Genomic DNA, 10,950 nt, shown 5'->3' with positions numbered 1-10,950 from the left:
TTTCATAGTATTCCAAAATTGAATAGTTTTATGCTAACAGGTATTTGATATCTATCAATACAGCCCATGTGTGTTACATCACAACTCTGAGGAGAGTAGAAAGTGAATTGTCAGTGAGTCTAGATGCTGTGTTGCGTGCATTCCTCATGCTCCGGCTCCAGATCAGAATGGTGTATCTCCCTGCAGACCACTGGGGTGTGAATAGCATGCAGGCCTGTGAGTCTCTTTCTCGCTCTCTAAAACAAATCTATCTGCCATTGTAACAGTTAATGAGCTTTAGATCATAATGGTGATACAAAGACCAGTTCTGCATAGCTGGTCTGCCCTTTACACAACAGAAGTGTGTCGTCTCGAGGATATGTCTCCTCAGATATGCATATACAAGGCGGGCGTGTGGACAAATAAGACAAAATTGGCCTTCTGGAAACAGGTTCAAACTTCAGAACATGAACTGGATCAGCTAGAAAAGCGACAGAATAGTGAGAATATTCTCCCTACCGGAAGATGGGGGGGAAAGGGGACCATTCAAGCTGATATCAGAGGAGCTTGACGTGGATGTATCACTGGAGGATCTGGAGTGATGCCATCAGATCGGCGTGAAGCAGAAGAACGCTAAATACCCTCGCATGATCATATGTAAACTGGAATTCTCAGACCAAAGTCAACTTTCTTGATGGCACGGGGGAAAGGAGATCAGGGTCCAGGTGGGAAAGGGAAGTGTGGAGTGCAAATAGAGATTGTATCATCTGTGGATCTGTTGGTGCGGTTTGAAAATTGGAGTGGGTCTAGCGTTTCTTGGATAATGGTGTTGATCTGAGCCATGACCAGCTTTTCAAAGCATTTCATGGCTACAGATGTGAGTGCTACGAGTCAGTAGTCATTTAGGCAGGTTACCTTAGTGTTCTTGGGCACAGGGACTATGGCGGTCTGCTTGAAACATGTTGGTATTACAGACTTGGGCAGGGAGAGGTTGAAGATGTCAGAGAAGACACTTGCCAGTTGGTCAGCGCATGCTCTGAGTACACGTCCTGGTAATCTGTCTGGCCTTGTGAACTGTTGATGCTCTCATGCATGTTTCAGTGTTACTTGCCTCGAAGTGAGCATAAGTTATTTAGCTCGTCTGGTAGGCTCGTGTCACTGGGCAGCTCTCGGATGTGCTTCCCTTTGTAATCTATAATAGTTTGCAAGCCCTGCAACATCCAACGAGCGCCGGAGCCGATGTAGCGTGATTCGATCTTAGTCCTGTATTGACGCTTTGCCTGTTTGATGGTTCATCGGAGGGCATAGCAGTTTTTCATATAACCTTACGGGTTAGAGTCCCGCACCTTGAAAGCGGCAGCTCAACCCTTTAGCTTAGTGCGAATGTTGCCTGTAACCCATGGCTTCTGGTTGGGGTATGTATGTACAGTCACTGTGGGGACGACGTCCTCAATACACTTATTGATAAAGCCAGTGACTGATGTTGTGTACTCCTCAATGCCATCAGAAGAATCCCCGAACATATTCCATTCTGTGCTAGCAAAACAGTCCTGTAGTTTAGCATCTACTTCATCTGACTACTTTTTTTAAAGCTTCCTGCTTTAATTTTTGCTCGTAAGCAGGAATCAGGAGGATAGAGTTATGGTCAGAATTGCCAAATGCAGGGTGAGGGAGAGCTTAGTACGTGTGGGTCTCTGCGTGTGGAGCAGAGGTGGTCTAGAGTTTCAAATCAAGTTTTATTTGTCACATACACATGGTTAGCAGATGTTAATGTGAGTGTAGCGAAATGCTTGTGCTTCTAGTTCTGACCATGCAGTAATATTTAACAAGTATACACACAAGTGTAAAGGAATGAATAAGAATATGTACATAAAAATATTGAATGAGGGATGGCCAAACGGCATAGGCAAAATACAGTAGAGGGTAGAGTACAGTATATACATATTAGATGAGTAATGTAGGGTATGTAAACATTATATAAAGTGGCATTGTTTAAAGTGGCTAGTGATACATTTCTTATATAAATTGTTCCGTTATTAAAGTGGCTGGAGTTGAGTCAGTATGTTTGCAGCAGCCACTCAATGTTAGTGATGTTGTTTTTACCTCTGGTTGCACATTTCAAATGTTGATAGAAATTTGGTAAAACTGATTTAACCTCTAGTGACACCCCATCCCGTGAACGGGACCGTTGTCATCATCTGACACTAATTAGCATAACGCAACGGACATAAATCTTCCTAGAAAATCTTCCTATTCATGAAAATCACAATATTGGAACACAGCTTAGCCTTTTGTTAATCACGCTGTCATCTCAGATTTTCAAAATATGCTTTACAGCCAAAGCTAGACAAGCATTTGTGTAAGTTTATCGATAGTCTAGCATAGCATTATGCCCTGCTAGCAGCAGGCAACCTTGTCACGAAAATCAGAAAAGCAATCAAATTAAATTGTTTACCTTTGATGAACTTCGGATGTTTTCACTCACGAGACTCCCAGGTAGTTCATTTTTTCCCAAAAGATTATTTTTGTAGGCGACATAGCTCTGTTTGTTCTTCACGTTTGGCTGAGAAATATTTAAAATTAGCTCCATAATATCGACAGAAACATGGCAAACTTTGTTTAGAATCAGCCTCAAGGTGTTTTTCAAATATCTATTCGATAATATTGGTGGATCCATTGGTTTCTCAGTAGAAGCGATTGGAATAATGGCTACCTCTGTACTTTACTCAAAATTTTCTCCGGGAGCATCATGTGACCACTTGCGCAATGTAGCCCCCTACGGGTATTCTTCAACATAAATGCGTAACACTACGTCACAATGCTGTAGACACCTTGGGGAATACGTAGAAAGCGTAAGCTGGTTCATAGCACATTCACAGCTCAATGGGGACTCATTGGCACGCAGCGCTTTCAAAATATGGGGTACTTCCGGATTGGATTTTTCTCAGGCTTTCGCCTGCAACATCAGTTCTGTTATACTCACAGACAATATCTTTACAGTTTTGGAAACGTTAGTGTTTTCTATCCAAAGCTGTCAATTATCTGCTTATTCTAGCATCTTGTCCTGACAAAATGTCCTGTTTTAAAACGGGAACGTTTTTTTCCCAAAAATGAAAATACTGCCCCTAGAGTCGCAACAGGTTTTAAGGTTCCCTGCATTAAAGTCACCGACCACTAGAAACGCCGCCTATGGATGAGCGTTTTCCTGTTTGCTTATGGCGGAATACAGCGCATTTAGTGCGGTTTTAGTTCTAACCTCGCTCTGTGGTGGTATAAAGACAGCTACGAAAAAAACTGATAAACTCTGGGTAAATAGTGAGGTCTGCAGCTTCTCTGAAGATACTCCACCTCAGGCGAGCAAAACTTTGAGACTTCCTTAGATATCATGCCCCAACTGTTGTTTACGTAAATGCATAGGACCCACCCCGTGTCTTACCAGAGGCTGCTGTTCTGTCTTGCCGGTAGAGTGTATAACCCACCAACTCTATGGTCTTAATGTCGTCGTTCATCCACGACTTGGTGAAGCATAAAATATTACAGTTTTTAATGTCCCGTTTGTAGGATATACATGCTTTTAGTTTGTCCCATTTATTTTCTAGCTATTGAATGTTAGCTAGCAGAACGGAGGGCAAGGGCAGATTCGTCACTCGTCGCCTGGTCTTCACAAGGCACCCTGATCTTTTGCCTCAATCTACGTTTCCTTCTCCAGCGAATCACGGGGATCGGGACCTGGTCAGATGTCAACAGTATATCCCTCACGTTCCGACTCATTGAAGAAAAACTCTTCATCCAGTTTGATGTGAGAATTCCCAGTTCTGATGTTTAGAAGCTATTTTTAGTAATAGGAGACGGTAGCAGCAACATTATGTACAAAACAAGTTACGAACAACGCAAACAAACATAATGGCATGATTGGTTGAGGGCCGATAAGACGGCCCTACCCACCGGCGCCATCATATCAACATCTCTCCAGAGATGTTCAATCCCTTTACTCAGTACTGTGTTGAAACACCTTTGGCAGTAATTACAGCCTTGAGTTTTCTTGGGTATGAAGCTACAAGCTTGGCACAACTGTATTTGGGGAGTTTCTCCCATTCTCTGCAGATCCTCTCAACCTTTGTCAGATTGGATGGGGAGCGTTGCTGCACAGCTATTTTCAGGTCTCTCCAGAGATGTTAGATCGGGTTCAAGTCCGGGCTCTGGCTGTGCCACTCAAGGACATTCAGAGACTTGTCCCGAAGCCACTCCAGCATTGTCTTGGCTTTGTGCTTATGGTCATTGTCTTGTTGGAAGGTGAACCTTCGCCCCAGTCTGAGGTCCTGAGCACTCTGGAGCAGGTATTCATCAAGGATCTCTCTGTACTTTGCTCCCTTCATCTATGCCTCGATCGTGACTCGTCTCCCATTCCCTTCTGCTGAAAACACCTCCACAGCATTATGCTGCCACCACCAGGCTTCACCGTAGGGATGGTGCCAGGTTTCCTCCAGACATGTTACTTGGCATTCAGGCCAAAGACTTGAATCTTGTTTTCATCTGGCCAGAGAATCTTGTTTCTCATGGTTTGAGAGTCTTTCTTTAGGTGCCTCTTGGCAAATTCCAAGCTGGCTGTCAAGTCCATTTTACTGAGGAGTAGCTTCCGTCTGGACACTACCATAAAGGCCTGATTGGTGGAGTGCTGCAGAGATGGTTGTCCTCTGGAAGGTTCTCCCATCTCCACAGAGGAGCTCAAAGTGACCATCGGGTCCTTTGTCACCTCCCTGACCAGCTCCTCTCCCCCGATTGCTCAGTTTGGCTAGGCGGCCAGTTAAAGGAAGAGTCTTGGTGGTTCCAAACTTCTTCCATTTAAGAATGATGGAGGCCACTGTGTTCTTGGAGACCTTCAATGCTGCGGACATTTTTTGGTACCCTTCCCCAGATCTGTGCATCGACAAAATCCTGTCTCGGCGCTCTACAGACAATTCCTCGACCTCATGGCTTGGTTTTTGCTCTGACATTCACTGTCAAAGTGGGCTCTTATGTAAACAGGTGTGTGCCTGTCCAAATCATGTCCAATCAATTGAATTTACCACAGGTGGACTCAACTCAATCAAGTTGTAGAAAAATCTCAAGGATGCTCAATGGAAACAGGATGCACCTGAGCTCAATTTCAAGTATTGAGTATTCATAGCAAAGGGTCTGAATAGTTATGCAAATAAGGTATTTATGTTTTTTTTTTAAATATATTTGCAAAAATGTGTAAGCCTGTTTTTGCTTTGTCATTATGGGGTATTGTGTGTAGATTGATGAGAAAATAATTTAATAAATATTTCAGTAAGGCTGTAACGTGACAAAATGTGGAAAAGGGGAAGGGGTCTGAATTCTTTCTGAATGCACTGTAATTAAATGCACTAAAGAGGAACAATGGATTCATATTGAAGATGTGCACGCTCATCCCTAGAATATATTTACGTGTCTATTTTCAAAGGTTAAAGCTAAGAACATTAACTTCATAGTTAAGAGCACTATAGCAATGTGGAAGAAATTGAAACATATTTTAAAGAACCAATATCTCTTCCTAAAAACACAACCTTATGGAACAATCATTGGATAGCTTTGTAGAATTCACAGCTAAATTGGTCAGAGTTAAAAAGTAATTTTGGACTGACCAATGTAGATAGTTTCAAATACATGCACCTCAAGTTGCATTTCACAAAATTTTATTGGAGTCAGAAAAGGATGTTCATGTGATAGGTAAGATATGCAAAAGCTTGGAGAGAGCATATCCAACTGACAATATCTTATAATTGTTTTAATTATTATTGGAACTCAGACTTAAAAAGAACTGATGTTGGCACAAGATGGAAGGAAAGTTGGACCATAACTATTGTTAAATACAGTTAACGGTTAAATGTATTCTTAATCCACTTTAAATTAATTTATAGTATTTATTATACAAGAGATACAATTCACAAATTCCAAAGCACAATGGCAGAGTCATGTCTCAATTGTAAAACTTAATGATCCAATTATCCATGCTTTCTGTGAATACTGTGAAGTCCAAAAATTATGGGCAGAGCTTGAAAGTTGGCTGTCAGAAGTATTCCAATGGAAATGTACTTTTAATCTGTCTGTCTGCATATTTCAAGACGTGGCATATGGGGGTGTAGTGAGATACCCAATGGGCTGGACGATTCACTTCTCATCTAGAAAAAATGTATATTAAAAACTTGGAAATCACTTCATCCGCCATCATTAACACAGTGGAGAAATCGAATGACTTGTTAATGAAATAGCCTGGGTGACTGAGAAAAAACTAATTGTTTCAGTTTAAGGCCATGTGGCAAACAATAATACAAGCACCAGGGACAGAGGCGTGAGCATGCGCTTCTGGCCACAGTAGATGTAATTGTTTGTGTGTAAAAAATACATATAAATCTATTTTTGTGTCTCCTCCCCCTTTCCACTGATACAATGTAACAACAAAACACAACAACATTGCCTATAAACCAAAGGCTGCCAGTGTATGTATGGTTGGCTGTGTATGAAGGATAAAACAAACAAGGGGTCTGACTTGCATTCTCATGGACCAGGAAGTGGCAGGCTGTTTTACCTGTCAACACACCCACAGAGAGATAGAGAGTCTGATGCTGTCTCTATGTGTTGAAAGCTGGACAGGGCCAGCCAGTCTGCCATTGAAACCAATGTTACACATGGTCTGAGGGGGGTTTGTGACTGTGTGAATGCTGCAGCTCCAGCTTGGGCAACTGTGAGGTTACGTCCTGAGTCACAAGCAGCATTTTGGGGGGAAAAGCCCTGGAATGTTGAGAAGGAAGTGATTCAAAGAGGGGATTATACTGGGAAGCATGGGGCCTGACTCATGGGGCTAGGTTCATTCCCCAACACACACAAACACACACACAAATAGGACATACATTGTGTTCAGGTGTTCCCAGACCTGTAGTAGGCCATGTGTGTTCGTTTGTGAGGTAATCAAGTGCACCTCCATATACAGTAAGCAGCACATCCAAGTACAGTAAGCAGCATTTCAAACAATGGACTCTACTGGTCTCAAGGCCTCTATATTGAAGTTAAGAATGACTTCCAGCTGCTTTTGTTTTTTAGTAAACAAATACAACTTCATGACTGAGTGCATTGAATGCACTGAATTGTTGCATTGTATAAATGCATGAAAGAAGCTTATAAAAAAACATCACCATACAATACATCCTGTTAATGCATGCAAAAACATTGGGATCAAACATGTATTCACATATAACAAATATTTTTAACCTCGTATTAGACTGGGTTTCGGGCTTGATAATACTGAATCCTTCAGTGTTTACCTATCAGACAGAGCAGAAGGAAGGCAGAGCACTTGTTTCGAGTGAATGGCGGTGGCTCTCAGACAGACACATCTCCAGACTGCTGTACTATCACCTTATTTCAGTGGCTCTCCCCAGTATGCCTGTGGTAATTAGGCTACTACTACTGGATCTGCAAAGGAAGCTTCAAAGTGGATGTTCAATTCAAGGTGTTTCTTTATTGTTAAATGGTAATGCACATGGTGCTGCATTAAATCCTTCACCAGTTGGCTTCGTATTTCTCTTTATGAGACTCTTGAATAATGTGGGAGTGTACTGCCCAGCCCTATGTAAATGTAAATACTTTACAGTACAACAGAATGGAAAACGGGGGCGAAAAAGGGAGATCCATACAGTACACAGAAATAAAGGGGGAGCGAGTGAGCGGGGGGGGGGGGGAATTGGGAATCTAATTTCAGTGATTTGTCTCTCAAATGGAGTGATGGATGTAGGAGTGTGTTGATGCTCAGATCACCAAATAAGGCTGATGCTCCATTTACTAGGACTTAAGACTGAGGCATTTACTCTTTATAGGAGAGAGTGGGTGTAAGAGTTACAGAAACTGTAATATACTGAAATGCCAGTAATAACATTCAATAAATAGTCCATCTGGATTCCATTCCACTGTTATGTGGCATGTTCATGTGGAATTATATAGGAGCAAGGAGGAGTGTATAAGCATGCACAGGCACAAGTGAGGTCCTCACTTACTGGACTCTTTAAAAAACACTCTCTTCGGCATAAATTAATAGCAACATGTTGCATTAAACCTCTTTGTGGCCATTTTGATCCTGATAGTCTGTCCACAGCTATAATGTAGACACACGAGTCTGTCCTACAACAGCTATAATGTGGACACACTAGTCTGTCCTACAACAGCTATAATGTGGAGACACTAGTCCGTCCTACAACAGCTATAATGTGGACACACTAGTCTGTCCTACAACAGCTATAATGTGGACACACTAGTCTGTCCTACAACAGCTATAATGTGGAGACACTAGTCTGTCCTACAACAGCTATAATGTGAGACTCTAGTCTGTCCTACAACAGCTATAATGTGGACACTAGTCTGTTCTACAACAGCTATAATGTGGACACACTAGTCTGTCCTACAACAGCTATAATGTGGACACACTAGTCTGTCCTACAACAGCTATAATGTGGACACACTAGTCTGTCCTACAACAGCTATAATGTGGACACACTAGTCTGTCCTACAACAGCTATAATGTGGACACACTAGTCTGTCCTACAACAGCTATAATGTGGACACTAGTCTGTCCTACAACAGCTATAATGTGGACACTAGTCTGTCCTACAACAGCTATAATGTGGACACTAGTCTGTCCTACAACAGTATAATGTGGAGACACTAGTCTGTCCTACAACAGCTATAATGTGGACACTAGTCTGTCCTACAACAGCTATAATGTGGACACTAGTCTGTCCTACAACAGCTATAATGTGGACACTAGTCTGTCCTACAACAGCTATAATGTGGACACTAGTCTGTCCTACACTAGTTATAATGTGGACACTAGTCTGTCCTACAACAGCTATAATGTGGAGACACTAGTCTGTCCTACAACAGCTATAATGTGGACACTAGTCTGTCCTACAACAGCTATAATGTGGACACTAGTCTGTCCTACAACAGCTATAATGTGGACACTAGTCTGTCCTACAACAGCTATAATGTGGACACACTAGTCTGTCCTACAACAGCTATAATGTGGAGACACTAGTCTGTCCTACAACAGCTATAATGTGGACACACTAGTCTGTCCTACAACAGCTATAATGTGGACACTAGTCTGTCCTACAACAGCTATAATGTGGAGACACTAGTCTGTCCTACAACAGCTATAATGTGGACACTAGTCTGTCCTACAACAGCTATAATGTGGAGACACTAGTCTGTCATACAACAGCTATAATGTGGAGACACTAGTCTGTCCTACAACAGCTATAATGTAGACACTAGTCTGTCCTACAACAGCTATAATGTGGAGACACTAGTCTGTCCTACAACAGCTATAATGTGGAGACTAGTCTGTCCTACAACAGCTATAATGTGGACACACTAGTCTGTCCTACAACAGCTATAATGTGGACACACTAGTCTGTCCTACAACAGCTATAATGTGGAGACACTAGTCTGTCCTACAACAGCTATAATGTGGACACACTAGTCTGTCCTACAACAGCTATAATGTGGACACACTAGTCTGTCCTACAACAGCTATAATGTGGACACTAGTCTGTCCTACAACAGCTATAATGTGGAGACACTAGTCTGTCCTACAACAGCTATAATGTAGACACACTAGTCTGTCCTACAACAGCTATAATGTAGACACACTAGTCTGTCCTACAACAGCTATAATGTGGACACTAGTCTGTCCTACAACAGCTATAATGTGGAGACACTAGTCTGTCCTACAACAGCTATAATGTGGAGACACTAGTCTGTCCTACAACAGCTATAATGTGGAGACACTAGTCTGTCCTACAACAGCTATAATGTGGAGACACTAGTCTGTCCTACAACAGCTATAATGTGGACACTAGTCTGTCCTACAACAGCTATAATGTGGAGACACTAGTCTGTCCTACAACAGCTATAATGTGGACACACTAGTCTGTCCTACAACAGCTATAATGTGGAGACACTAGTCTGTCCTACAACAGCTATAATGTGGACACTAGTCTGTCCTACAACAGCTATAATGTGGAGACACTAGTCTGTCCTACAACAGCTATAATGTGGACACACTAGTCTGTCCTACAACAGCTATAATGTGGACACACTAGTCTGTCCTACAACAGCAATGTAAGAGCAAATGTAAATGGGGTTTGCAATGACAAATTACTTCCTTCTAACTCCACCACTTTAAGGAGTGTCTTGCCTAGTCTTCCTGGACAGGTTTTTTACCCTATCCATATGCAACCATATGATTCATATAATAAATGATTTATTAAATGCCGTTCAATGTAGTTATGGATTTGCCCTTATCTTTATGTCCCCAGATAGCGCCAGGTGGTTATCGAGCTTAAAAACAAATGTTGCAGATTGTTTTGGGTCTCATTTGAAATACATCACCATCTTGAACAGTCTTATCTGAAGGGAAAGGTCCCTGGGGAGTAAGTGTCTTTGTTTTCTTTGGCCTGTGGCCCTTCCCTTGGCGTTCAGTCTCTGTGTGGGTGGCTTTGGCTTAGGTCACAGTGAGCAGGGTGCAGCAGCCATAGTGAAATAGTGAATTTAATATTTTACCCATTATTATGGTTCTGTTGACATTCTGGCTGCTCTTGTGCAACTGTCATGGCTCCAATCAGTAGCTGAGATCTGGCTTACTGTGCCAGACCAGACCGTAACAGACAGACAGACATGTCCATGGAATAGGAGAGAGACGTAACCTCACCAGTTTACCAAACACAGCCAGTCACTGTGACTAACTCACTGGACCTCTGACTACAATCAGGTCACAGTGTATCTTGATAAAATATGACTGTGACATGTTGTCATAATGTCTTTATGTCCTTATCTATGTAGAATAGCTGCCTGGCATACAACTACTGACATGACATCTGAACTGCTCGTGTCACGGCGGTGGTTCAATCAGACAAC

Source organism: Oncorhynchus mykiss, chromosome 1 (genome assembly GCF_057628025.1).
Source record: "Oncorhynchus mykiss isolate SJ-2025 chromosome 1, ASM5762802v1, whole genome shotgun sequence".
NCBI lineage: Eukaryota > Metazoa > Chordata > Actinopteri > Salmoniformes > Salmonidae > Oncorhynchus > Oncorhynchus mykiss.
The sequence above is the reverse complement of the archived record's forward strand: the minus strand, read 5'-3'. Positions refer to the sequence as shown.